The sequence below is a fragment of the Tympanuchus pallidicinctus genome, unplaced genomic scaffold, assembly GCF_026119805.1.
Source record: "Tympanuchus pallidicinctus isolate F22 unplaced genomic scaffold, pur_lepc_1.0 scaffold11, whole genome shotgun sequence".
Lineage (NCBI taxonomy): Eukaryota > Metazoa > Chordata > Aves > Galliformes > Phasianidae > Tympanuchus > Tympanuchus pallidicinctus.
Window position 1 is genome coordinate 5,164,662 of NW_026294627.1, and position 25,090 is coordinate 5,189,751.

The 25,090-nt window shown below is 46.6% G+C and overlaps 1 protein-coding gene and 2 long non-coding RNA genes across 4 annotated transcripts in view; 1 reads left to right on the plus strand and 2 right to left on the minus strand.

Annotated features, from left to right (window-relative positions):
• Positions 1-588: 588 nt before the first annotated feature.
• The window catches only part of LOC128074598 (uncharacterized), a 482,510-nt gene continuing 458,008 nt past the window's right edge, over positions 589-25,090 (minus strand). The window contains exon 2 of the long non-coding RNA XR_008203240.1: positions 589-4,723. This is a non-coding gene — a long non-coding RNA (uncharacterized LOC128074598). The remainder of the gene's footprint in view (positions 4,724-25,090) is intronic.
• Positions 6,118-9,404, minus strand: LOC128074632 (uncharacterized). The gene is made up of 2 exons (XR_008203253.1): positions 7,166-9,404; positions 6,118-6,936 (listed from the first exon to the last, which is right to left on the minus strand). It is a non-coding gene; the product is annotated as an uncharacterized LOC128074632 (long non-coding RNA).
• Positions 10,659-25,090, plus strand: part of RAB30 (RAB30, member RAS oncogene family) — a 45,982-nt gene continuing 31,550 nt past the window's right edge. For both annotated transcript variants that reach the window (XR_008203218.1, XM_052670437.1), the window contains exon 1: positions 10,659-11,068. The gene's annotated coding sequence lies outside the window, so the exon portion shown is untranslated. The remainder of the gene's footprint in view (positions 11,069-25,090) is intronic.

The window sequence follows — 25,090 nt, forward strand, 5'->3', positions numbered from 1 at the left end:
AGCAAGCAGAGACCCAAACATCTGACACACATTTTGCAGCACTGTGCAGTACCTGCATACACTGAAGGTCACACCTGAGCAGTGGGACCTTGGAAAGGACTGAGCTCCTCTCCCTGCCTGTTAGCATGACGGGTGCTGCGGTTCTGGGGGCCATGCTGCTGCCTCCCATTGCAGCCACAGCCAGACATTGCTGGCACTGCCAGTGCTACACATACAGACATCCCCACAAGGGTCTGTGATGGGAGAGAAGATGAGCAGGATTTCTGACTGCTGACATGATCTGTGTTCTCTTTGCAGCTCTGTAAGGAAAACAGATGGGCCAGCAAACCAACCCTGCCTGAGTACCAACTATGAGAATGCATGCATTCATTTTATTTAAAATGTGAATCTAATGGTCCTGTCTTGAAAATCTGAGCTATTCTTATTATTGTTACTCTGTTCTAAAGCATTAACAAAACTGCTCTGTGTCTTGGACTTAGGAATGCAAATATTTTTTTCTGTGATGCCACAAATTAGGTATAAAAATGAGTATCCCAGTAGTCACAAACTATTCCAAGAAGCTTCAAAAAGTTACATTTTATCTACAGATGCTTTCCAAGGTAAGTTTTAATAAAATGGCATTGGTAGCAACCTGCATCTGAGTGCATTAAAATACAGAAATACCGTAGTAAAGAACTGAAATGTTTGAATCTCCTCTTTAAAAAATGTTATTAAATAGGTTTCTAAGGGATAATGTTGTTAAGAACACTGTAAAGAAGGGCTGCATTGGCTGCAAAGTCTTTGCACTACTGCACATCAGTGGTGATTGCTTTGTTTTCAGCAACACTTGCATTGTGCCTTCACTTGATACCTTCAGCATGGCACTTCTGTCTGTGAGGTACGTAAGGCACATGACCACAGAGGTTCACTATTCAACCCCGGGTGTCATCAGCTTAGGAGCTGGAAGGAGCTACTTAAGAGAAGCCATCCAGCACAAAGCGTGGTCCTGAGGCATAAGTGATTGAACCCCTGAGGGTACCACTGCAGGACCCAGGTCCTCTGAAGCTTGAGCTCAACAACTTTCGTGTCTTATGGCCCAATTTCAACAATAGGTAAGTGAAGAAATGGAAAGAAGGGAAGAAAAAAGAGACTTTTTTTTAACCAAGGTCTGTTGTAACAAAACAAAGGGAAATGGTTTCAAGCTTGAAGAGGGAAGTTTTAGGGTTAGATATAAGGAAAAAGTCTTTTACAGTGAGGGTGGTGACACAATGGAACAGGCTGCCTTGTGATGTGGTTGATGCTCTGTCTCCGGAGACTTTCAAGGTGAGGCTGGATCAGGCCCTGGGCAACCTGATGGAGCTGTGGTGTCCCTGTTCATTGCAGGGGAGTTAGACTAGATGGCCTTTCAAGGTCCCTTCCAACTGTAAGGATTAGATGATTCCATATGAATATTTGAGTAACTGCATGAATACATGCAGCTGTAACATAAAGCATGAAACAAATCCCTACGAAATGTCACTTACTGGCCTTTCCATAAAAATGACTGGATGAAATGGAAGGCTTTTCTACAGGTTTTTAACTGAAATACCAACTAAAAAGTAAGAAAGGGTCGAACTTTTTTCCCCTCACCACCTCTCTGAAGAACCACTTGAAAAAGAGTAGTGCCACAGTTGTGTTGCAAGCTCAGAGCCTTCCTACCTGGCAAAAGATTTCAAAACCCTAATGCAAGATTTCCAGGTTAGGGCTGAGAAAAAACATTTGATCACAGCACATCCAACCGTCCTTTTCTTTGCTAGGATGATGAGATGCGACAGCTGGAGGAGTGCAGCCAGCAGTGTGACCAGCTCCAAATGGCCACACAGATATGGAATTGTGTGAGGGCTCTCATGCACAGAGTGAATACTGACTGTGAAGTGCTGTGTACAGCCAACAGGGAGCTCCTACAGAAAAGAACAGAGACAACTGGAGTGTTATCTAGAATGAAATAGTGACAACTCCGAAAGCCTTTCATGGGTGGTGAATGTGAGCAAAGGAACACTTTGTATTTGCTACCGTACCACTGCCTGTCTGCTGAGGAACAAGTTCCAGGTTCCAGGCAGCCCTGGGCAGCCGTCCCACTGTGCCCCACAATGGTAGCACTGCCTGGAGGATGTGCATTTAAACAACTGCCTAAGCACTGAGAAGATTCAGCCGCATGGTGGCTTTGGGAGGAATAAGGCTGGCAAATTGGCTGCACCGAAGAGGCAGAACTACCCACTCCAGAGTGTATGACTGAGTGTTACAGGAAGGCAAACATATTCGAAGCCAAGGATCTTGGCTGTTCTGACTTGTGCCTAAATTTACCTTCAGATAATGAAGAACTGTAGTGGGAGGTTGGGATATTTGACATACCATCAAACTCACATAAATGCGGCAGCAACCACTCAGAATAAAGGGCAGCATCATCATCCATTTTGGAGATCTGCAAAGCTGAGGTGCTGACAGCAACTTGTGAGAGCCCCAACACGTACCTGCTCCTGTCTCCAAGCATGTCACGTGCCTTGGTTCTCCTGACAAGGTTAATCCACAGCCAAAGAACCTTCTCAGGGTTGAGAGTCGAAAAGACAGACGGATTAAAAACTTTCAACAAAGCAGAAATATTCACACAAACTCTATTGTCTAGGACACCTCTGAGCTTTCTCAACAGGGAACTGCCACTCCATTCCAGGGTTCTGTCAGCAACACATCACACTTCTCTATTTTTCCTTGACTCTCTTGGCTTATTGATTTATATAAAGTGAAAAACTGTGTCAATAGAGGCAATATATTATAAATACATGTAGTGGGTAGGATTAGGCCAGTGGTCACCCACTATCCAGGATTTGAGAGGAGCTTTTAGCTGGCAGAGATCTGCAGGAGGCTTAATGGACTTCAGTGGGACAAGCTCATTAACAACACAGAGTCCTACATCCCAGGTGAGACGCAGCACCCACCTGGCTGTGCAGCGCCCTCCTGCCAATTCACACCAGGACCACATCTGCCTCTGATTTTTCCTGAAAGCTTAACAACAGCAATAATCCCTCTGGGGATTATTTCAGCAGAAAGGGCTACAATGAAAGCAAAGGCTCACAGAGGACATGATTCACTATTGCCAGAGTGGAGACAGTAGAGCACATCTGCATGGTAAGGAATTCCACTGTGTACTCTTATCAAGGAGCACTGCAAAAGCACTGACATGGAAAACACCTATCCTATCTCTGAAATGGCTGAGTACCTAATTCTCTCTGTGCAAATCTACCTTGCCATTAAATACAAAGGGTGTATTTGGCTAGGTGTGCAGGAGTAACATGTAAATCCTTAACTGTAAGAAATTGCATCATACGACAAACGTGTACCCTCTGTAACAGTTGGAATCCTGTTCCACATCTTATTCTAGCTCTCTCATCATTTGCTTGACTACACCTAGCATCACCAATGCTGTTCACAGACTTTGTGGTTCCTCAAACCTGCTCAGAAGGCAGCACACAGCAGAACACTCAGCAGTCATGTACCAGAGACCTAAAGAAGAAAAATCACCATTAACCACCACACGCATAAGGGACGTGCTGCTGCTCCTCCCCTACAAACCAAACCCCATCTTCAGGTGCATGATTTAATGAGATGAAGGCTGCAGCAACCCAAGGACTGACTTTTGCTGTGTGCCCCATCACCAGCTTTTACTGCCTTGTTGCAAATGCTCTCAACCACCTCACTGACCCACTCCAGGTTTTTAGAGAAGTCACACAAACTTCTTATGTTTCCAACTTTGGCTAAAGAAAAGCAGGCACAGGGCTGGACATTAACAGCCTGCTAATCACCCTGCTGCTGCAGACAGGCGCAGGAGAGCAAAGGGCAAAAGATAACACGGAGCTCCTTAAATGAGCCGCGCCATCCAGTCCGTATAACACAGCTGCAGTCTTGGAATTCAAAACCTGTGGAATGCGTGCCCCCAAAGGCTGTGATAGAAGAATTCAGAACCAGGGAATGAGACGGCAGCTCTGTTTTCAGAGAGATAATATAGTCAATCTCAAACATCTATGCTAGTTTTGAGATCTCTCTCCTATACTGAAACACACCAGAGCTGTTAAGATGTGATTACCCCTTTCACTTGAGCGCCCCAGGGCTCGTGTATGCAAGAGCAAGGTTCAGAACAGATCTGGGTTGTGCAACACAGCAGGTAAAGCGACTGACCCCAGCCTGTCCTTTTTGTAGTTTCTGCATGAGCAGATCACGCTGTTGTTCCATGAAATAGTGCAACCACGGGCTGTATGAGTAGGCAGTGAATTCACAGTAGGAAGCAGCCTGGGTAAGCCTGACCTATGTGGACTGAAGCCAGACACAAATGATAGTGCTTACTAGCATTCCACTAAGTTACATCCTTAGGATGCTGTATGTAAATAACTTGACAGAATAGAGCAAGCAAAACCACAGGAATGGAAGCTTGGCCAGCAGCTCGAGCTACTTACTGTCATTGTGTTTTCCAGGAAAAGGCATTTACAGAGAAATGGCAAAACCAAAAACAAAAGTTGGGCTTGTGATGAAGTGGGAAGAGAGCCAACAAATGACAAAATACTGAAATAATTTGGGAAAATCCAACAGGGAGCTGTTGGAATGGGTCCAGAGGAGAGCCACAAAAATGATCAGATGGCTGGAGCACCTCCCCTATGAAGACAGGCTGAGGGAGCTGGGCTTGTTCAGCCTGGAGAAAAGAAGGCTGCAGGGTGACCTCACTGTACCTAAAGGGAGCCTACAAACAGGAGGGGAACCATCTCTTGGAAAGGGTAGATAACTGCAGGACAAGGGGAAATGGTTTGAAGTTGAGGGAAGGAAGATTTAAGTTGGATGTCAGGGGGCAGTTCTTTACAGAGAGAGAGCTGAGGTGCTGGAACAGCTGCACAGAGAGGTTGAGGATGCCCCATCCCTGGAGGTGTTCAAGGCCAGGTTGGATGGGGCCCTGGGCAGCCCAGTCTAGTACTAAATGTGGAGGTTGGTGGCCCTGCATACAGCATGGGGGTTCACTGCTTGACCCTTGAGGTCCCCTCCAACCTGGGCCATTCCATGATTCTGATACAAAGCTCCCATCAAAGGCAGGAGCAGCAAACTCAGGGGATTCCAGCACAGAAGCCGCTACCAAGTGACACCTCCTGGCAGCCGGGTGCTTCTTCACATTACAGTTACTCACCCAAAAGGAAATGCCTTGTGTGTGTTAATGAACGCTCTGACAGCATTGCTGTTAATGTGCTCACACTGCAAACATCTGGATTTTCAGATGAATGGCACCAAAATCAATGTGTAACTTCGTGCCACTGCATCTGAATAGCCAGAAAAAGCGAGCACACTGTGACACACAGTCAGGGACTCCAGCGTTAGCAGTTTCCTTGCAGGACATCCTTACAGCAATGCACAATTTGACATAAATTCCAGCTGTCTTACCTCTGTTATACATCCACTTTCTCCACAAACCACACAAGGGACAAAGAACAGCACTGGAAGTTTGCTGTACCTGAAGGGTCACACTGCCTTAGCCATACCTTTCAGTTCCCTTTTTTACAAAGTTATTGTCAGTGAGCTTTGGATTTCAGAAGTTTGTGGACCACGAAGGAAAGAACCACTACTTATCTCCCTTACCCCTTGTTGTTTTAGAAGCATGGGAACTGCCACCGTGCTTAAGGATGTGTCAGCTCATGGAGTGTTTGTTTGGCACAGGCACACACATGGGCTCCCCAGTGAGATGCGGTACAAACCCAGGTTTAGAGCTTCTCCCCAGATCTACTGGCAATAGTGGGGCCTGCAGCCAGCAAACCTCAAAACCCAACTTGCTTTGTACAACACACAGCCCTTTGTGCAGCACATACCAGCTACAACTACACCAGTGCATCCCAAGTGTTAACTTGCTCTACTCAGAAGCGCTGAGGTTCCTGCTGGGTACACAAAAGCTGGGACGCAGCCAACCGCAGGGCTTCCATCCAGGCCTGGACCCCAGCCAGGTGTGCTGAGGCAGATCTTCAGCGCAGTGCTCCAGTCCCCATAGCCCTGCAGGAGCTGGGTGGGCCAAACAACACTGTTACTTCTTAAATAACAAAACACGGTCTCGTTTGACCAAGACTGAAGTGGTGTGAGTAGTTCTGGACTGCGTGGCTCTATTTATGGTCTCAAAAGAACTATCCCTATTCAGCTGAGCAGCAGACACTCATCCATTCCCTCTTCTCAGGAAGTTTCTGCCACTGCTGCTTGGGAAAGTGAGTTTCCCCACAGCTGCAATCCTCCTGGACTCAGACAGTCTGCACTTTTGCCAAGGCCCATCACTGTGTCCTGATTATCAAGTATGAAGCTCAGTACCCTCATCCCCCCGTCCAGCGTCAAAAATAGAAGTAACATCCTGTTTCACCATTGCCAATGAGTCCTCACTTAAATTCATGGAAGTTCCAAGAGAACCTGAGGTTTCCCCTCTATTAAAACTGGTTCCTGTGAGGCCACAACTTGCAGTAGCCTGTGCACCTCCCACCCCATGTTGTGTAACTGCTACTGAACTTCAGAACATGTTCACAACACTTGAAGAGGCTCCTCCTGTGCTGAAAAACAGAATATAGAAAAGTTATTACAGGAATCCCGAGATCTTTTAAAAATGTAACAATTGCTCCCCCCCCACCGTTTCGTTTACAACACTGAGATACACAACTCTTCCATTCTCACCTGTTTTCCCAAGTTCTCACACCACACAGAGGTACTTACCTACACCCAGCTGAATCCACGCCCTTACCTTGAAGCTGTTATTACTCCACAAAGCATTTCTGTAGATCATCACAGAAGGAAACCATCACAGCAGCTTCTCCAATATCAGAGCACTCATTTCAATGCCTCTTTACCTGCTTTCTTCACAGGCCCTACAGGCAGCAGAGCCCCAGTGACTCTACAGCTCTCCCCCTTCATCCAAAGGGACTGCAGACAACAAAGAAAGAATTTTAAAACTTACTTATGTGCCAGGAGAAACAAAAATTGTGTCACTTCTACAAGTCATTATCAAAACCCTCCCACCCAGCTGACTTGTGTGCTGGCAATTACACAGGGTCAACGATTACAAGAGAGAGAAGGCCAACATCTTAACAGTTCTCCAAGCTCTGCTTATATTGATGGTGACTCCACAAAAACAAAACACCTTAAAACTTACCCAGGAATGTTTTCACACTCCATCTCATACACGCATGCGTTCCTCATGTGGATTGCAGGCACGTTTCCACTACATCATCCAGTGAAGGTCGAATTTACAACAAAATCTTTCAGGTTTTAATTCGGAGCAAGAATTTACCACGATGAAAGCAAAGACAGCATACAAACACGCACTAATTGCTTCTTTGCAGAAAGCCAACACACGTTCCTACTCCTTGTTCTCTGCACCATCTTCCACGACTTCCAGCTGCTCCTCCTCACTCTCAGGGCACAGTGGTTGCTTACTGGAGCGCACTCAGACCAAATTCATTTTTGCAAAAAGGAAAACTCGCTGTTTCTGCAGCGTAGGATGCTGGTACAGCAAAGCACAGACAAGTATGACAGCTTAGCAGGCTCAGGACCATATAAGCACTTGAAGCAGCTTCCATAAAATGCATTAAACCAGAGTATACCCATGTATTTAGAATACAGCAGAGGCAGGCCTTCAGTTCTTTAGTCACTTTGTGTTTTTTCACATGGAAAACTGAGACAGTGCTTATTTCTGCAGTATGGCTATAAGGTTCCTGTGGATCTTGCAATTAAGACCTGCTGGGTCAGAAGGTAAGTGGCTGTAAGCATTTCCAGATGAACAGTGTAAAAAGATTACCAACGTTTGAGATAATACAGGTTTTAAAATTCCAAGTTCTAAGCTGTGTAAAATCTAGCCTGACAAATACTGGGTACCCCAAACTCATGAGAATGAACTGTACAACACAGGAAACTATGTGTCAGGCACATCAAGCCTTCCTTTCATGACCTTTTCACATCAATTTTCTCCTCACTGAGACATCAGCAGCATCTACAATGTCGGATAAACACAGTAAAACAGCTTAGTAATTTCATCTGTAGAACAGGATCCTTGTCTCCTACCCTGAGCAGCAGCATGGAAACAAGGTGGGTGAAGGAAGAGTAGGAATCACTGCAGGTGATATCAGTGATACTTAGCACATAAAAGCAAAGTATGTAGTTACTGTGTCAGCAAATTTACCCTGGACAATTTCATACCATGTTTTCTGCCATTTGTAGAAAAGACTCACACACCCTATCACACTACTTACCATCATTACTTGGTATCAGCTGCACAAACATAAGCATAAGCTTAGCCTTAAAGTTTAAGGACAGCAACTGTTCTGACACATAATACTGTCTGTTTTTTTTTCCCCTTCAACAAAACTAAAAGCATCCACATAGAGAAAATAAAAACAACAAAGAGAGTAATGCTTTTAATTCAGAATTCCTCAGATGTGTAAAACTAAACTGGAAATTATAGCAGCAGAAAAGCTTTATATTCTTCTCTTCTGTGACGAATGCAGCAAAAATGGCTAAGGGGGATGGGCAGAAGCTACGTGAGGTGTACGTGCTTTTCTAAGATGCCTGACCTTTTGTGGGAAGATGGAGAAGGCAAAAAGCTGGCTCAGATCCTTTGACAAGATGGATGTGGATTTAAAGGGACAGAAGAACAGCAAGTACTGCTACAATACCAACAAATATTTCAAGATGCCAAGGTTCAGGCTTTATGAATTACTTATCATCTCCTGATAGTCCTTCACCATCTGATAGCGCCGTGGGGAGGACAGACCACCACGCCTGTGCAGTTACTGCGAAGCGTTGTTCTGAGAAATTCACTGCACTTACCTCCAGGAGGAGCCAAAATACTTTAGAAAAGAAAAACCTGTAAATTCTTTTTCCAGACCTACACCACTATTGGGCTTTGGCCCATACTTTCAGAAATCCTTTGAAACTCTCCAACTCCTCTAAGTGAAGTACCTTCTTCAAGGAATAAAACATTTTATTTTACAGGAATCAGCTGTAATGAAAAACAAAGTTATTTAACACACCATACAACACACTGTGCTTCCTCCCACTTTGGAGTAAGGGTTATTTCAGCAATAACCACCCGTTAGGGAAAGGAAACAGAAATTCCCCTCCCCTTGGACAAATGGATCATCCCCCCCCCATTCTGTGACACAGAGCACCACACAGGCAGCAGCGATGCTCAGTGCACAGAACTCTACACACCATTTCCTCAACGCAGCAGCCAGGAAGAGGGCGTGAAGCTGAGACTGCACACAAAGTGGGAGTGCTGATAAAGATTAGCCGATGTGACGAGCATGCACTGCTTAGAAGGCAGGGAAACAAGCAGCTCAGCTAACTCCAGACTGGCTCAGAGAAGACTGAAGAAAAGAAGGCTGCAGGTGATCTCATGGCAGCCTTTCAGTACCTAAAGGGAGCCTACAAACAGGAGGGGAATCAACTCTTTGAAAGAGTTGATAACAGCAGGACAAGGGGAAATGGTTTGAAGTTGAAGGAGGGAAGATTTAGGTTGGACTTCAGGGGGAAGTTCTTCACAGAGAGAGAGGTGAGGTGCTGGAACAGCTGCACAGAGAGGTTGAGGATGCCTCATCCCTGGACGTGTTCAAGGCCAGGTTGGATGGGGTCCTGGGCAGCCTGGTCTAGCATTAAATGTGGAGGCTGTGGCCCTGCATGTGGCGGGGGGTGGAGCTTGATGATCCTTGAGATCCCTTCGTTTTGTGATTGACGATCCCTGGACATTTTGTGATTCTATGAGAGAAACGAACCCCACAGAATGCCTTGGGTTGGAATGGACCCCAAGGATCATCAAGTTCCAACCCCACAGCCACCGGCAGGGCCACCACCCATCACATTAGTACTAGACCAGGCTGCCCAGGGCCCCATCCAACCTGTCCTTGAGGATTATCCCACCTCACCCTTTCTCCATGCATAGATCTATAGATCCGTTTGGAACACAGCGCGCCGAGCAGCGAGCAAAGCTCCTCCTGCTGGCCGCAGATCACCCCCAGCAGCCGCGCACCCCCGGCTGCACGCACGGCCCAGCGGCCCCTGCGGGCCCAGCACCCGCTGCTCTCTGCGGGCTCTCCCGCTTCCGAGCCGCCTCAGCCCCGCAGGCAGCACGCACGAAGGGCGGACAGCTCGGCGCCGCGCTCCCAGGCGCCGTCCCCAGCCTCCCCTCCCGCCTCAGCGCGGTCCCGGCTCGCACCACCTCACACGGCCGCGCACCAACCTCAGTGGGCGCCGCTCCCGCCTCGGGACCCGCTAACCGTTAGCCGAAACGGCGCCCTGCCCCTCCGCTTCCAGCCCTCCGCGCCATCTCGGAACGGCCGCCCAGCTCCCCCTTTCCCGACATCTCGCAGCCGCTCCTCCTGCGCTAAAAGCGATCCCGCGCCACCAACATGGCGCCCGCCGCTCGTTCCCCCTCCTCCTTTTGGTCTCAACCTGGAGGCTGCGCGGCGCGGGGGCCGCCGGGATGCCGAGTGCTTGCGCACCTTCGCTCCCTACGGCATCCAGGCGCAAAAAACTACAATTCCCAGAATCCCTTTCTCCAACCAATGGGAACGCGGCGCCTCTTCCACTCGCCCCGCCCCCGCGGGTGAGAGGGTGATGTCATCGCCCGTTCATTGTGCTCGCGCGGTGCCGCCTCTCGCTGCCGCTGCCAGCGCCGGGCACGGCGGGGGGGCGCGGGGCTGCGCTGTGTTGCGCTGCGCTCCGCTCCGCTCCGCTCCGCTCCCGCTCCGCGCCCTGCGCCGTCTGGGGCTGCCCCAGTGCGGTACCGGCACGCCACGCCCCCGCCCCCCCCCTTCTATCCCGAGGTTTCCTCGCGCCGAACGCATCCCGAGAGCGGCAGGCAGCCGCACGCCGGGGTTCAGCGCCCTGCTGGGGGTGAACGGGGCTGCCCTGTGTCCGGCCCCGGGGGTGGGGGGCGGCAGCGCGGAGGGGGCTGCCCGGTGCCAACCCCCGGGGGGGTGGACGCAGCCGTCCGGCCCCGCTGTGCTCGGCTCCCGCCTCGTTTTACGGCCGTGGAGAGGGAGGAAAAATCCCACACCAGGTGAGTGCTGCGCTCTTCTTCTTAAAAAGAAAAAATACAGAATGTGAGGGAATTCGGGGCGGTTTTTCGTTTGGGGTTGTTGAATTGTCCCCCCTCCTTCCTCCTCTTCAATGCGTTTGTCCGCACGGTGCATTGCCCAACGCGGGGAAGCGCTGCCGAGCGGGTTTGGGGAAAGAAGGAAAAAAATCCAGACTGAAGGGGAAAAGCCAAATTGAAGGCAGAAATCCAAATTTAGGAGAGTAAAGCCAAATTTGGAAGGAAAAAAAAAAAAAAAAGAGAAAAAACAGAACAACAAATGACAGAAATAATTCGGCTACGGAGCGCTGCGCGTCCCGGGGAGCGGCGGGGCGGGGATGGGGACCGAGCAGCGCCCCGCGTGTCCCGCATCGCACCGGCGGCCAGTACCGCTATGTTGTCATGTTTTACCGCTATGTTGTCATGTTTTACCGCTATGTTGTCATGTTTTACCGCTATGTTGTCATGTTTTACCGTTATGTCATGTATTACCGCTGTGTTATGTCATGCATTACCGTTATGTGACTGCTTGCTCCCATTGCCCCTCCTTTCGTGCTGCACAGAGATTGGGCTGGAAAAGAAACAAACAAAAGGATCGACCTCGCAAAAAGTCACATAAGGGGGGTGTTTGTTTACTGATTTATTTTTTCTTCTCCATTTTTTTTTTAGGGTGTTCTTAAGGTTTTTCCTTATATTTATTTTATTTTATTTTTTTATGAGGCTTTGGGATCAGTGGTGCATGGTCCCGCAGGGTCCCCCCCCACTCTGAGCCCTTTGCAGGAGGTTGGGGTCCAATCCTGGCTGTGTGCAGTGATTTCAGGTTGCTTATTCCAACTTCCATGCTGTCGGACACAGCCTTTTCCCTGTTGACAAACATGAGCAGGGCAGCTATTTTAAACTTCTCAACAACTTTGTGCTCTGGCAGAGCTCCATTCTGCTGCATCCTCCTTGCTCCTTGTGAGATTTTCTCTTGTGCATTGCTATGTCACTGCAAGATGCAAATTAATTTCCCCAGCATGGCACACCATGGGCTTTTCCCCTTTCCAGCCCTGCTGCTGCAGCATGGCAAGGTCCTCTTCTTCCTTCCTTCCTTCCTCTGCAGTACAAACTCCGAGGAGATGAACAGCTACATGTGGAGGAGTCGCCTTTGTTGTGTCATTTTTTTTTTTTTAAACCATATTTATTTCCTGGAATGCTGTTTTCCTCTTTATTTTGGAAGGGAGGGAACTAGGAACCTAAGGCAGGGTTTCCCTTCCTGCCCGTAAAGAAGTCTTACAGCAGTGATTTCATTAGGTGGGAAGGATGGCACTGGGAATGAAGTGATCACTTGAGAGCCCAATATCCTGGGAACTGCTCTGGGAAATGGTGATATGGGACTTGCAGGAAGGAGCACAAGTCCATGGGTTTGTGGTTTAAAAGTAGTGCCACTTCTGTGATGATGCCGATATTGGATGCTGCTGTCATCTTTATTTGCACTTCTATATTTATGTAGATGTGTTGGGATCGATGCTTTGTTATTATTGATTTGTGTGCTGGCATCCAAGCTACTCAAGACATAATTGAAGCAGAATTTAAACTGAGATGGGGAGATTTAGGTTAGATATTAGGAGGAAGCTCTTCACACAGAAGGTGCTGACACACTGGAACAGGCTGCCCAAGGAGGCTGTGGATGCCCCATCCCTGGAGGCATTCAAGGCCAGGCTGGATGTGGCTCTGGGCAGCCTGGTCTGGTGGTTGGTGACCCTGCACATAGCAGGGGGTTGGAACTGGATGAGCATTGTGGTCCTTTTCAACCCAGGCCATTCTGTTATTCTGTGATAAGTAGTGCAGAAATCTACGCTGTAAGATGAAATTTTGCTTTGTGGCAGCAGACACAGAAATGGACCAAAAGCTGCAAATCGCTCAGGAGCTCAATGACTGCGGGGCGAACACAAAGCTGGGCTGAGGATTTCCTTCCTTTTGAGTAATCGGAGTCAAATGGTTTCAAACTGAAAGAAGGGAAGTTTAGATTGGATATAAGGAAAAAAGTTTTTTCCAGTAAGGGTGATGAAGCAGTGGCACAGATTGCCCAGAGAGGTGGTGGATATCCAACCCTGGAAACACTCAGGGTCAGGCTGGAGGGGGCTCTCAGCACCGGATCGAGCTGGAGGTGTCCCTGTTCATTGCAGGGCAGTCGGACTCAATGGCCTTTAAAGGTCCCTTCAACTCAAATAATTCTATGGATTTCCTATCCAGGAATTGAGTTCTGGGGAGGAAATGAGTTTCTGGAGGAGGAAGTGATGGAGAAGGGCTCTGTGCCAGAGGCTGAGCTTCACCACTGGGCATGGGCAGGGCAGGTGAGGGTTGTGGAGCTTTCCTCTGTTATGCTCCCCTTCTCCCCAGCCCCGCAAAATGTAGAATCAAAGAATTGTAGAGGTTGGAAGGGACCTCTGGAGATCATTTGGTCCAAACAAGAAATCATAACAGCTGGGGATTGAATAAATTCGCTAATTCTTAAAACGTTTATTTCTTTTTTGTTCTAGAGCAGGACCAACAGTATGAGTGCAAGCCTCAGCAAGGACTCAGCAAGGACTGAGAAATGTGGCAGAAGCTAATTCCTGCAATTTGCCATCAGCTCCCAGGCAATAGGACAGCTAAAGATTCATGGCAGTAGTGTGACCAGCATGGCAGGAGCGTGTGGGGAGGGCATACCCAGCAATGCTGAGGCTGTTGAAATCAAGAGGCTTGCATGAATACTTGCAGAGCTTGAGAATGGGGGGTTCAGTAGACAATAAAATGACAAGGTGGATTTCCAGTGCTAAAACCATCCATGTGTGTAGACAGAGGTTTGGGCAGAGATGTGTTCTGCAGCCCAAGCTGGGCTGGTGCTGAGTGTTACATGACCTAGGGCAGTGTTTTGATTCACTCTTCAGCTCCTGTGATTTCATTTTGCAGCAAGTCACTTAGCTTCCTTCCCTCCCATCGATTCTGTCAGTAGCTGACTAACTCTCATTTTGTTTTTAATGGCTCTCTTTCAGTGTGAAACAGCTGTTCTGTCATGTTTGTCATGCAGTCCTGATGGCTTGTGGTCATGAATTTATATGGAGAGAGTTGGGTCAAATATTTCTCGGGTGCTAATATGTTGAATTAATTAGGGCAGAACAGGACTTGAACATGTCCCTTGTCAGTACTTAAACAGAATCTGCACCACCTGAAAATATGTCACTGTTACAGTAGTTTTATAACTAATCTGTGCTACTAAGCAGTGGCTCTGAATGTAGGACAAAGGCAAGGTATTAGTGAGATTTGTGTTGTGGTGTTATTTGATTTCACCTTATGTAGATAAAAATGATTAGAGGGCTTGTTGCGTTGGGCTCTGGAGGGATATTGAGGCTGCAAACAGCTTTAGAGCTAATTGCTGTTTGTCACCTGACCTGGAGTCACTGCTCTTCCACTTCTCTCTGTGCACAGAGGTGTGCTCTTCCCCAATGTACTTCAGGCAAAATTTAAGCCACCTCTTTAAACTAACCTAGCTATAACTTTCCTGGGATAACTAGGGAACACTTTCACAAACAGAGGAAGAAAACTTTTAGTAAGATTTTACACTCCTTAGGGTATGTAGGGTGTCACTAAAATGTGCTCATGTCCTATTCGAGATCAGAGGATATCCTGCTTATTTTCTTTTCCTTTTTTTTTTTTTTTTTTTAAGGTGCTACTGAAGTAAGTGTTAACTGTAGCATTTAAGTATCTCAATAGTGTCTTCTTTTAGATTTTGAGATCAGGAAGGACAGAAAAGTTGTGCTGGCGTTAAAAGCAGATGAGCTTGCATGTGGCTTCAACTCTTTGGAAGGGCTTAGATAACAGCAGGACAAGGGGAAATGGTTTGAAGTTGAAAGAGGGAAGATTTAGGTTGGATATCATGGGGAAGTTCTTTACTATGAGAGTGTTGGAACAGGCTGCCCAAAGATGTTGTGGATGCCCCGTCCCTGGAGGTGTTCAAGGCCAGGTTGGATGGGGCTCTGGGCAGCCTGGTCTGGTATTGAATGTGGAGGTTGGTGGCCCTGCGTGTGGCAGGGGGGTTTGGTGCTTCACGATCCTTGAAGACCCTTCCAACCCAACCCATTCTATGTTTCTATGAAAAGGCTGTATCCTGCAGAATGAGTTTAAATTAGGAAATAAAAGGATGTTACAGGTGCCAAAGTGTGCACAAGTCAGATGATGCCTGGGTGACCTGGTCCTGCTGCTGGATGCAGGAAGGAAACATGATGCAGGGTCCCAACAGCTCAACCCATGGCTACACTGGGCTGCTCCTCATCTGCCAAGAAGTCACAGGGAACTAAATTGTGCTGTTTGATTGTGTGTGCATCAATAGGGAAGGGGCTGCTAAAGATGTTGGACTAAAAGAATGACGTGTCTGATGTGGAAGTCATGTTCTGCCCTGTGCTGGGTGAATCTGAAGGCACAGGGACTTGTCAAGCCCTCTGGTCTTTCTAGCAGTCACAGAATCATAGAATGGCCTGGGTTGAAAAGGACCACAGCGATCATCCAGTTCCAACCCCCTGCTGTGTGCAGGGTCACCAACAACCAGACCAGGCTGCCCAGAGCCACATCCAGCCTGGCCTTGAATGCCTCCAGGGATGGGGCATCCACAGCCTCCTTGGGCAACCTGTTCCAGTGTGTCACCACCCTCTGTGAGAAAAGCTTCCTCCTAATCTAACCTAAACCTTCACTGTCTCAGTTTAAAACCATTCCCCCCTTGTCCTATCGCTATCCACCCTCATAAACAGTCATTGCCACTCCTGGTAGGAATGGTTGTACACTCCCTTCAAGTATTGGAAGGCCGCAATGAGGTCTCCCCAGAGCCTTCTCTTTTCCAAGCTCAAGCAGCCCAGTTCCCTCAACCTTTCCTGGTAGGAGAGGTGCTCCAGCCCTGTGTTCATCTCAGTGCCCTCCTCTGGACCAACTCCAAGAGCTCCACGTCCTTCCTGTACTGGGGGCCCCAGCCCTGGACGCAGTGCTGCAGATGGGGCCTCACAAGAGCCCAGCAGAGGGGCACAATCACCTCCCTGTCCCTGCTGGCCACCCCTTTTTTAATGCAGCCCAGAACACAGCTGGCCTTTTGGGCTGCAAGCACACACTGCTGGCTCGTGTCCAGCTTCTCACCCAGCAGGACCCCCGCGTCCTTCTCTGCAGGGCAGCCCTGAAGGGGTTCTTTGCTCAGTCTGTATGGCTGGCATTGCCCCAGCCCAAGTGCAGCACCTTACCCTTCTGCTCCAAACACCCATTCATCTGTAGGTACTGAAGTGATGAGAAATGTGGGAAAAGCTAAGATCCATCTTCAGGACTTTGATCAATGCCTTCATTTTGGAGGTGAGTGTCAATGTGCAGATTTCCAGGTGATCAAATACCAAGTGAAAGGGATTGCTGGGCTTGGAGAAGTCATGTTTCCAGCTGCCCAGATTTTGGTTTTGCTGTATGGTGAAGCATGCTTTCAGTAATAAAAAGCTGACTTGAAAAATACTCATTAGCACTTTTCTATGATTTAAATTTCATTGCCTGAGCTCAGAGTAATGGAAAATAGATCAGTCAAAGCTTTTTATCTAACAAGTTTCTAAAGGCAGCCAGCTTCATTTCTAATTAGTGAGAGGTTCTCTGTAGGACCATCTTCTGTGCTTCCAGGGCCTGATACATGGTTTGTTCGTGACTGTTGTGAGTGCAGCACTGGCAGTATTTATTTCAAATAACTGATTTTCTTAAAAAACACACTAAGGCAAACTTATACATATACAACTTCTTTCTTGGACAGCCTGACTTGCTGTTAACAACCTCAAAAAATCCAGTAAGAGGTCTGTGTGCTGCGAACAGAGCTCTTTGCTGCCTTATTTTCCTAACACTGGAGGTTTGGGATATATTATAATGTGTCTGAACCTGATCAACAGTGAGGAAGAGCCTCTGAAAGTAGTCCTGTTTAGTTCATGCTCTCTACTTATTAATTAAAATATCTGGAAAGTAAAAATATCTGCAGAGTCAGAAAAGCTTTCACAATTCATTTGGTATTCCCATGAGGTCTTCTAGAGAAATGGGATTACTCCATTCTGAGATGAATAAAATGTTTGGATGTGAGACTCTGGAAGCCACTCTGTGTTATTCTGAAGTTACCATGAGAATATTGGTTCATTTTTGAGAAAGAGGTGAAGAGAAATAACAGCCTTTTCATTCTGTCATCTCCCCTGCAGTCTATGGTGTGTCACGTCCTCTGGGGAAAAGGTATTCACTCTGATAAACCTACAGTAACGAATTCAGTTAAAACCCCAACAAAGATGGAGGTGATGTGTAGCTCAGGGCACAGGGGTGGGCTCTGGGCTCCTGAGGACCCTGGGGAACTCTGCTTGGATTCATGGACTGGGTAGCCCATGAGAAAGATGGGTGGCTGCAGGTTCGTAGGCTGGAAGTTCAACCTGTGCGGTAAAGGCTTTGAGCTCTGCACCTCCTCTCTGTAATCCCTCTGGTTCTGTGGCAGAAAAGGGATTCCACTACAGGGAGCAATTTTAACACTTAGCAGCAAATTCTATACTCTCTAACCAAAACCTGCTCTGGTGAAGTCAGTATCCATACCATTCCCAGCTCCTGCAGGCGGTACCTGCCTTCAGAGTCTCCCCGTTCTGTAGCCAGTGGAGTTCTGCATTGCCCTCTAACTTCTTACATGTGCATCTGATAATACAGACATCCAGCTGTACATGTTTACTCTAGGGACCATTATGTGGTTATGGGGCAGTTCTCAAACAGTGCTGGGTAGGAAAAAAGTCCTGCGGAGGTTCTAGATGAGTTGCCTATACCAGAAGCCCGAAACATCAGAAGTGAAGTTGGTGCCTGATTTCTCTATTGCATTTGTCCTTGTTCAGAACAATTTGTTCCTTCTAAAAAAGGGAACCGTGCCCATTTTCTTCCAGCCAGCAGTATTCACATTTCAAAAATACGGTAGTAGCATTTTGCTCAAATAGATGGATCTGTGTGTGCGTGCACATCAAAAACTCTCCATATAATGTCAGGTTTCTGTTAACTCTCTGGTCTCAGCAGCCACATAGGAGCTGCAGATGATGAGCTTTTCAGGCTAGTGAGCTTGTGACTGACTTATTTATAAGGGAGAAGCACGAGTGTGTGTGGTTTGGTTGGAAGCTGCTTTGTAGTGTCTGTAGGAATGAGGTTTCTTCTTGTGCTCTTGAGTGCTGCCAAGTGCTGACCATCTCCCCTATGAATATGGTGTATATTTGGTGCAGGATCCAACCTCATCTACCCCCCAGCAAAACTGGAAAGCTAAGTTAGTTATGTCCCGACTGTGATCCTTAGGTAATTCTCAATATTCCCATTGTGCTTGCAGATCTTGGAAGCTAATTTTGTGAATTAGAGTTTTCTTAATTAGGAAATCTTTATTTCTTTTGTTTATATATGTATTTATATTATTATATATTATGTGTATATTGTGGTTTTTAAGCATATTATTGATGCATGTGTCAGGTATATTTTAAGCAGTTCTGCTGTCTCAGTCCCCTAGAAAAGCCATCTTGCATTGCATTTGCTCTTGCCTGTGCCAGTAGTCAGTCCTGTGGTGGAGACCAACCCTGCCTTGTCCATATGGGGAATTCTTAAAGCTCCTCATGGAGTTGCTGCACTGCTGTGCTTCCACCACCAGTAACTTGGTCTTAAACGCCTATCAGTGTTATCTCTAACCTATTGTGCAGCTGGATTAGGAAACTACTTGTTCAAAGAGAATCTTTTTTTTGTCTTTCTCCTATTTTTTGGATATTTTTGCTAAGTTAGCTTTCTTGCGACAGCGCCTCCAAACCAATTCACTTTGCAGCCATGCAGGTGCTTACCTGGTATTTAATTTTAAAAAGTCTCTTCTATAGAGAAATTCACAGAACCATAGGATATCCCAAATTGGAGGGGACCCACAAGGATCTCCAAGCCTCTCGTCCCCCAGTCTGTGCTTACAGCCAGGGCTGTTGCATCCCAGGTGCAGCACCCAGCACTTGCTCTTGTTAAAGTGAAGAAATTCAGAATAAATTGAGCATTGATGTGCACAACTAAATAACCAAGGAATGCATTCACTGCGGGCTGGGGCTAATGGAGTTCGAGTAAAGGAGGCTGATTGTGAAATAAATATTAAATAAAGTGTCTCATTAAATTGTGCCGTTTTACTAAAGCTGTCGCCGCAGGGAGGAAAAACCTGGCGTGAATTAATGTTTGTTTACTTCAGCTGTCAGTCAGCACGGCAGTGAGCCTGCTGCATCAGTCTGCAGAAGGGCCATTAGTACCCAGGACATCCCGCTTCAATGTCAAACTCCTTGCTGCAAAGTGTGTGGAACTGCATGAAAAGAGATTTCCATTGCCTTAGCGCATCTTTCACAGTGCTCCTAATTTTGCTTGGTGACATCAGTTCTTGGAGATGCTGGAATGCTGTAAAAATACCTCCTGTTCAGTGTTGGGTGGTGCATAGTAAATGCATTTACTTATGTCTGTATCTGATAGTTGGAGGGTTGCTCCTGAACCAACAGGTGTGACTCAAGGCCATTCCCTTTCATCCTATCAGTGTTACCTGGCAGGAGAGCCAACCCCCTCCTCACTGTAATCTTCTTTCATGGCACCGTAGAGTGCAACAAGGTTTCCCTGAGCCTCCTCTTCTCCAGACCTAACAATGCCATATCTTTGGGATAAGACTTTTTTCTGTCACTCCCTACTCTGCACTGTCAGAATCTGAAATAGCTGCAGCTTGTTGGTGCTATGGCAGTAAAAGTAAGCAGTGCTATATCTGTGTGGGGGGGGTAATCATAGAATCATAGAATGCCTGGGTTGAAAAGGACCACAGTGCTCATCCAGTTCCAACCCCCTGCTATGTGCAAGATCACCAGCCACCAGACCAGGCTGCCCAGAGCCACATCCAGCCTGGCCTTGAATGCCTGCAGGGATGGGGCATCCACAGCCTCCTTGGGCAACCTGCTCCAGTGTGTCACCACCCTCTGTGTGAGAAACTTCCTCCAAAATGAAATTAGTGATCTACAGAATGAATCTTTAGTTTCACTGCAAAGTGGTCTGTGTATAATTTGCAGTTTTCTCTGCGAGAGCTTTGCAGGCAAAACAATTGAGCTCTGCATCTAACTGCTTCATGATTAAAGGCAAGGCACTCCCAAACTTTCAGTCTCCTGGTTGCCTATATCTGCAAGATAGAGATAACCTCAGAGGGTTGCCTTGAATATTCATCAGTGATTTGTTGTATGCTGACGATGAAAAGTGTTATGGGCAATGTTAACGAAGCTTATAGCTCAGCCTCTGCTTCACATTGATCAATACTTAGGGCATCTTCAGTCTCCACACAGAGCACTAGCAAATTCTGAACTGGGCTTAGTCTGTAGATGACAATAATAACTCCTGTTTATGCAGGGCTTTTCCTTTGGAAGAACTCCAAAGAATTTTATGAACTGTCATGCGAGCTCTTGGTGCTGCATGATGGGTTTTGTAATGCGTTTGGCAGCAGTGTGTGAGGAGAGAGGGAGAGAGAAATAATGGTGTGTGTGGTGAGGACAGTGCAGGTAGGCAAGTAAGGAGTCAAGCTATCACTGCCAGAGCTGTGGCTTGGCTTTGAGGTGATCTGGGATTCCTAGAGCTCGTGTGGCTGTCATGCAAAATGCAACATACTTCTTGCAGTCCCATTGCACTGCGGCGTGGGTTCAATCCCAGTGAAGCAGAAAGAGCACTGTTTGCTCTCAGGGGTTTCCTTCCTGCAGAGCATGTGCCCTTCTGAAGATCGTCGTTCCAAAACTGTGGTACAGAATTGTGATGTCAGTGATTTCTCAGCCTGAGTGACAGCACGTCTCTTGTCCTCTGACAGAGGCAGAGGGCACAGTCACTTGGAGTTTGCTCTGCACATTCAGAATTGCTGAAAGTACAGCCCAGAGAATTTACACTCCAACCGAAATCCCATTAACTCTAAATCCTCTTTGGTATCATAAGTCACTTTGCAAAGATGTTGCCTGAGGATTCATTATGTTCGATTGGGTTTGTTCTCTGAATGATGGAGTGTTGTCTTCTCTGAATCACGGACACCTAGGTTGGGTTCTCTGAAGTTGAATGTTGTAGGTCCCAAACGCTGTCACCGGAGAGAGATGGTACTTTCAGAAGTGCTCTGAGATGCTTATCTCATTCACATATTGAATAGGGAATCTGGATCTTTTATGAGACATTTTAGTCAGCTCTTCAAAGGTAGTTAAGAAGAAACACTGCCACTGGAGGTGCAGTGTAATCTGCCAGAGCAGAATCACATGCTACTGCTTTTAAAGCCTTGATACAAAGTTCAAGCTATCAAATGGAAAATGATTTTATCAAATGGGAAATGGTTTTAAGTTGGAGGAGGGAAGATTTATGTTGGATAGTGGGGAAGTTCTTTACAGAGAGAGTGGTGAGGTGCTGGAACAGCTGCCCAGAGAGGCTGTGATGCCCCGTCCAACCCTGGAGGTGTTCAGGGCCAGGTTGGATGGGGCCCTGGGCAGCCTGGTCTGGTATTGAATGTGGAGGTTGGTGGCCCTGTATGTGGCAGGGGGTTGGAGATTCATGATCCTTGAGGTCCCTTCCAACCCAGGCCATTCCATGGTTCTGTGAAATCATTTACTAATGAGAAGTTCATCAGCTTTTGTACATCCCATGTGAGAACACATTTCAGAGAGGTTTTGAGCACTTGGCCAAATGCTGAAGCTTCAAGAGCTCAGAATTACTAAAAACCATCCTAGAGAGGATCGGAAAGTGGGTAACATAAATTAGTACCTACACCTGGAAGCTATGACACAGGGAAGAAATGTGTTGCTGCTGTGTGTGCTTTTGTTGGACAGCAATGAATGTCCAAAGCAACCAGGCAGCTGCAGCTAAACAGGAATGGCAGGAGCCTGTCCACCTTCATTACAGTGCAGCCACTAATTTGGCCTCATTCTTGCTTGCCTGTTGATTGCAAGACTTGCAGAAATCAGATTCTTCTTGTAATTTTTGCTGAAACAGTTTTCCTTTGGAACATTCTGGAACCTGTTTACGTGATTGCAAAAGACTGCTTTCCATTTCAAAATAGAAATAAGATGTACATAACATTTCAAGGAAAGGAGAGCTTGTTCAGTTCAGATTTTTGATGGCAGTGTTCAGCCAACGCTTACATGGTGTGGAGGATGCTTGCATTGTACCATCTTCAGGCTTGGTCTGGGCAAACCAGTGTTTCTGTTTGGAGCACCATCGTCCCGTGGCTAATGGAGACATCGTTAGTCGATAAAGCACAGTTTGAGACTTGGCTTCCTGCCTGTGCCTCCCAGTTATATATGCATACAATGAATTTTACAATAAAAACAAAACACCAAGAATAATTATAGCCTGCTGAGTGATTTTATAGTTGGGGTATAATGTGTTGCTGGGACTCTTAAAGCCTCTGAGTCATGGATTCTGGTCTTTCTAGTTGCTTATAACTCTCTGTGTTCTATATTTTGCTAAACCCCACCCCTCATTAAATATATGTATTGATGACAATCAGTGGCTGCATTCATGTTTAGTCTAATACATTTTTCAACTGTAGGATCTCATTCACCTGTATTGTTGTAATTGATCGCCCCAAGAAGTGCTCTGGTAATTAGAGGAGACGCTGGTTTGCAAGCATTACTGTGACACCTATAACCACCCTATCTCGTTTTGATGCTTTCATTGCTTATGCTTATGACTTTGTGTCATCTCAAGTAAGACCCGCTGTTTGTGTGCAAAATGAAGGAGGAGTGTGAACTTTTCATTTGCATGTTAATGGAGCTTTATCTGGGAAGGTATGAAGGGGATTCAAGCAGTGCTGTGCAGAAGAAGATAACATGTCCAGTATGCAATTAATTAACTTTGATGGCTTGTACTTCTGGCATTGCTAATGGCAATAGCATTGCTAAAGGCCTTTTTCTTCTGGTATTTCATGTGGACCAAGCCAAGTGATATGATTTAGGGAGAGAATTGTTATGGAATATGCCTTCCTGTAAGCAGCATCCATCTCCTCCTAGGAAGGAAGAGCTTGTAATTTGTACATCCTCTTGAAAGTGAGGATGTATTAATTGGGCCTTAATATGTGATGTGACACATAGGAACACAATGGAAAATATTGTACTCTGAAACTAGCTGAATTTCTCATGTGTAAGACATGCATGTTACTGGGAATTTGGGTTATTCTCAGTAAATGTACTGAAGTGCTGATGTACCATTATTTTGTGAAGTTAGTTTGGCTGTGAGGGCTTTGTCTAAGGCATTTTATCCTCAAACATCTGGTTGCAGAAAGGAGCATCTATTATTTGATTCTAACCCTGAAATGGTTCCCAGTGCAGCATGCCTCAGAGTGTGACTGGGGTCATTTGTCCTCCTTCAAAGGACGAGCTCATATAGTGGCTGTTTTGACCATAGCTGGAAGTGTCACAGCACTCCCTGTCATTTTCCTGCTTTTGTGTGGGAAGAAATCCCTCTGCCCTGTCACAAAAATCCCTGTAAATATAAAAAATGCATCTTACATCATTTGTTCACATCCCTCATAACTCCCTACGTGGCTGACATTGCCGAGGAATTTGATGGTGAATTTAAATTATGTGGCTCAGCATCTCAGCCTGCTGTAGCAGAGGAGGTTCTGGGTCCTTTGTGCATCAGACCCAGAGCAGAATAAATGACGTGAGAGTAGTGACCTGACATTTCCACCTAGGAATAACAGGCCTCAAGAAGGGAGCCTTGCTGCTTTAAATATGGGGTGGTTCTCTAGGCAGGACTTGTGTGCGTTACACCCTGTGTTTCATCACTGCTTGCTGAGGAACTGCAAACACAAAACACAGCTTCCACTGGGCAAAGCTCAATGTTTTCTGGTGGGTGATAACAGGTCATGGCCACAAATTCAGAGAATAAACTCATTTTGAACAACAGTCAGAGATGAGTTGGAGGGAGGACAGCTTGTTGCAGAGGTCTGCCCATGCACATCCATTTGTGTACTGGGGATAGCGCTGGGATTTATGTACTCAGGGCTGTGAAATGAATGTGGAAAGTAATAATAAGGGAACCAGTGGGAGGGAGACCAAAGGGAAGCCCTGAAGTTGCAAATGTTTATCATTCAACGATGTTGTTGTTGAATGGATGCCAGTGAATGAGACCTGTGAATTCTAGAGAAGGTCAGTCACAGTAACTGAGGTGTCCAGAGGTGCTGAATGGGATCAATCCCTTATTTATTAATTTCTTTATTTTAAAAGAATTCCCTGATGTACTTGGCATGGAAGAGCTCTCTTGCCAACAGAGCTTAAGCCAACCTGAGCTGCAAAGCTGCCAGGTGGTGAGCCCTTGGATGGAGAGGGTAGAACAGCCCAGTGGAGCAGTTGGAGCTGAGAGCTTTAAGAAGAGGTGGATATTACCATTTTAAGCTGGAAAAGTTGTAGAGAGGTACGGTCAGCTTTTGGAGCTTCAAAGCTGCTTTAGCTATCCAGAAGTCTAACGTGTGTAGCAGTAGAAGTACTGAGTGGCATGGTTTAGTGAGCATGGTACTGATGGGTTGATGGTTGGAGTAGACGACCTTAGTGGTCTTTTCCAACCTTAATGAGCCCATGGTAAGTAGTATCTTTTTTATCTACTGCTTGCAGAAAATTACATTAGGACTGAAAGGCTTTCCAGTGGTGTCCAGGGAAGGGAATGGCAAATGTCTGACCTTGGGCAAATAACTTCATCTGTTACTTTTCCCATCTTGCCCATGTGTACTGAGAGCTCTGAGGTGGGAAATAAAGCTCACAAAGAGATTTTTGTGTAGTAGAGAGGATGGTGAGGCCATCAGCCTGGCTTGGATTACTGAGTGTTATCACCATACAGATTGGAAGGTACTCTTAATTATGAAGAAAGGGGAAAAGCATACACAGTGTTTGTGCACAACCTGTTTGTTCTGTCAGATCTGAAGGATGTACCTGTGGGCACATCTGCAGGATGGAAATGTACACTCCTTGCAAAAGTTAA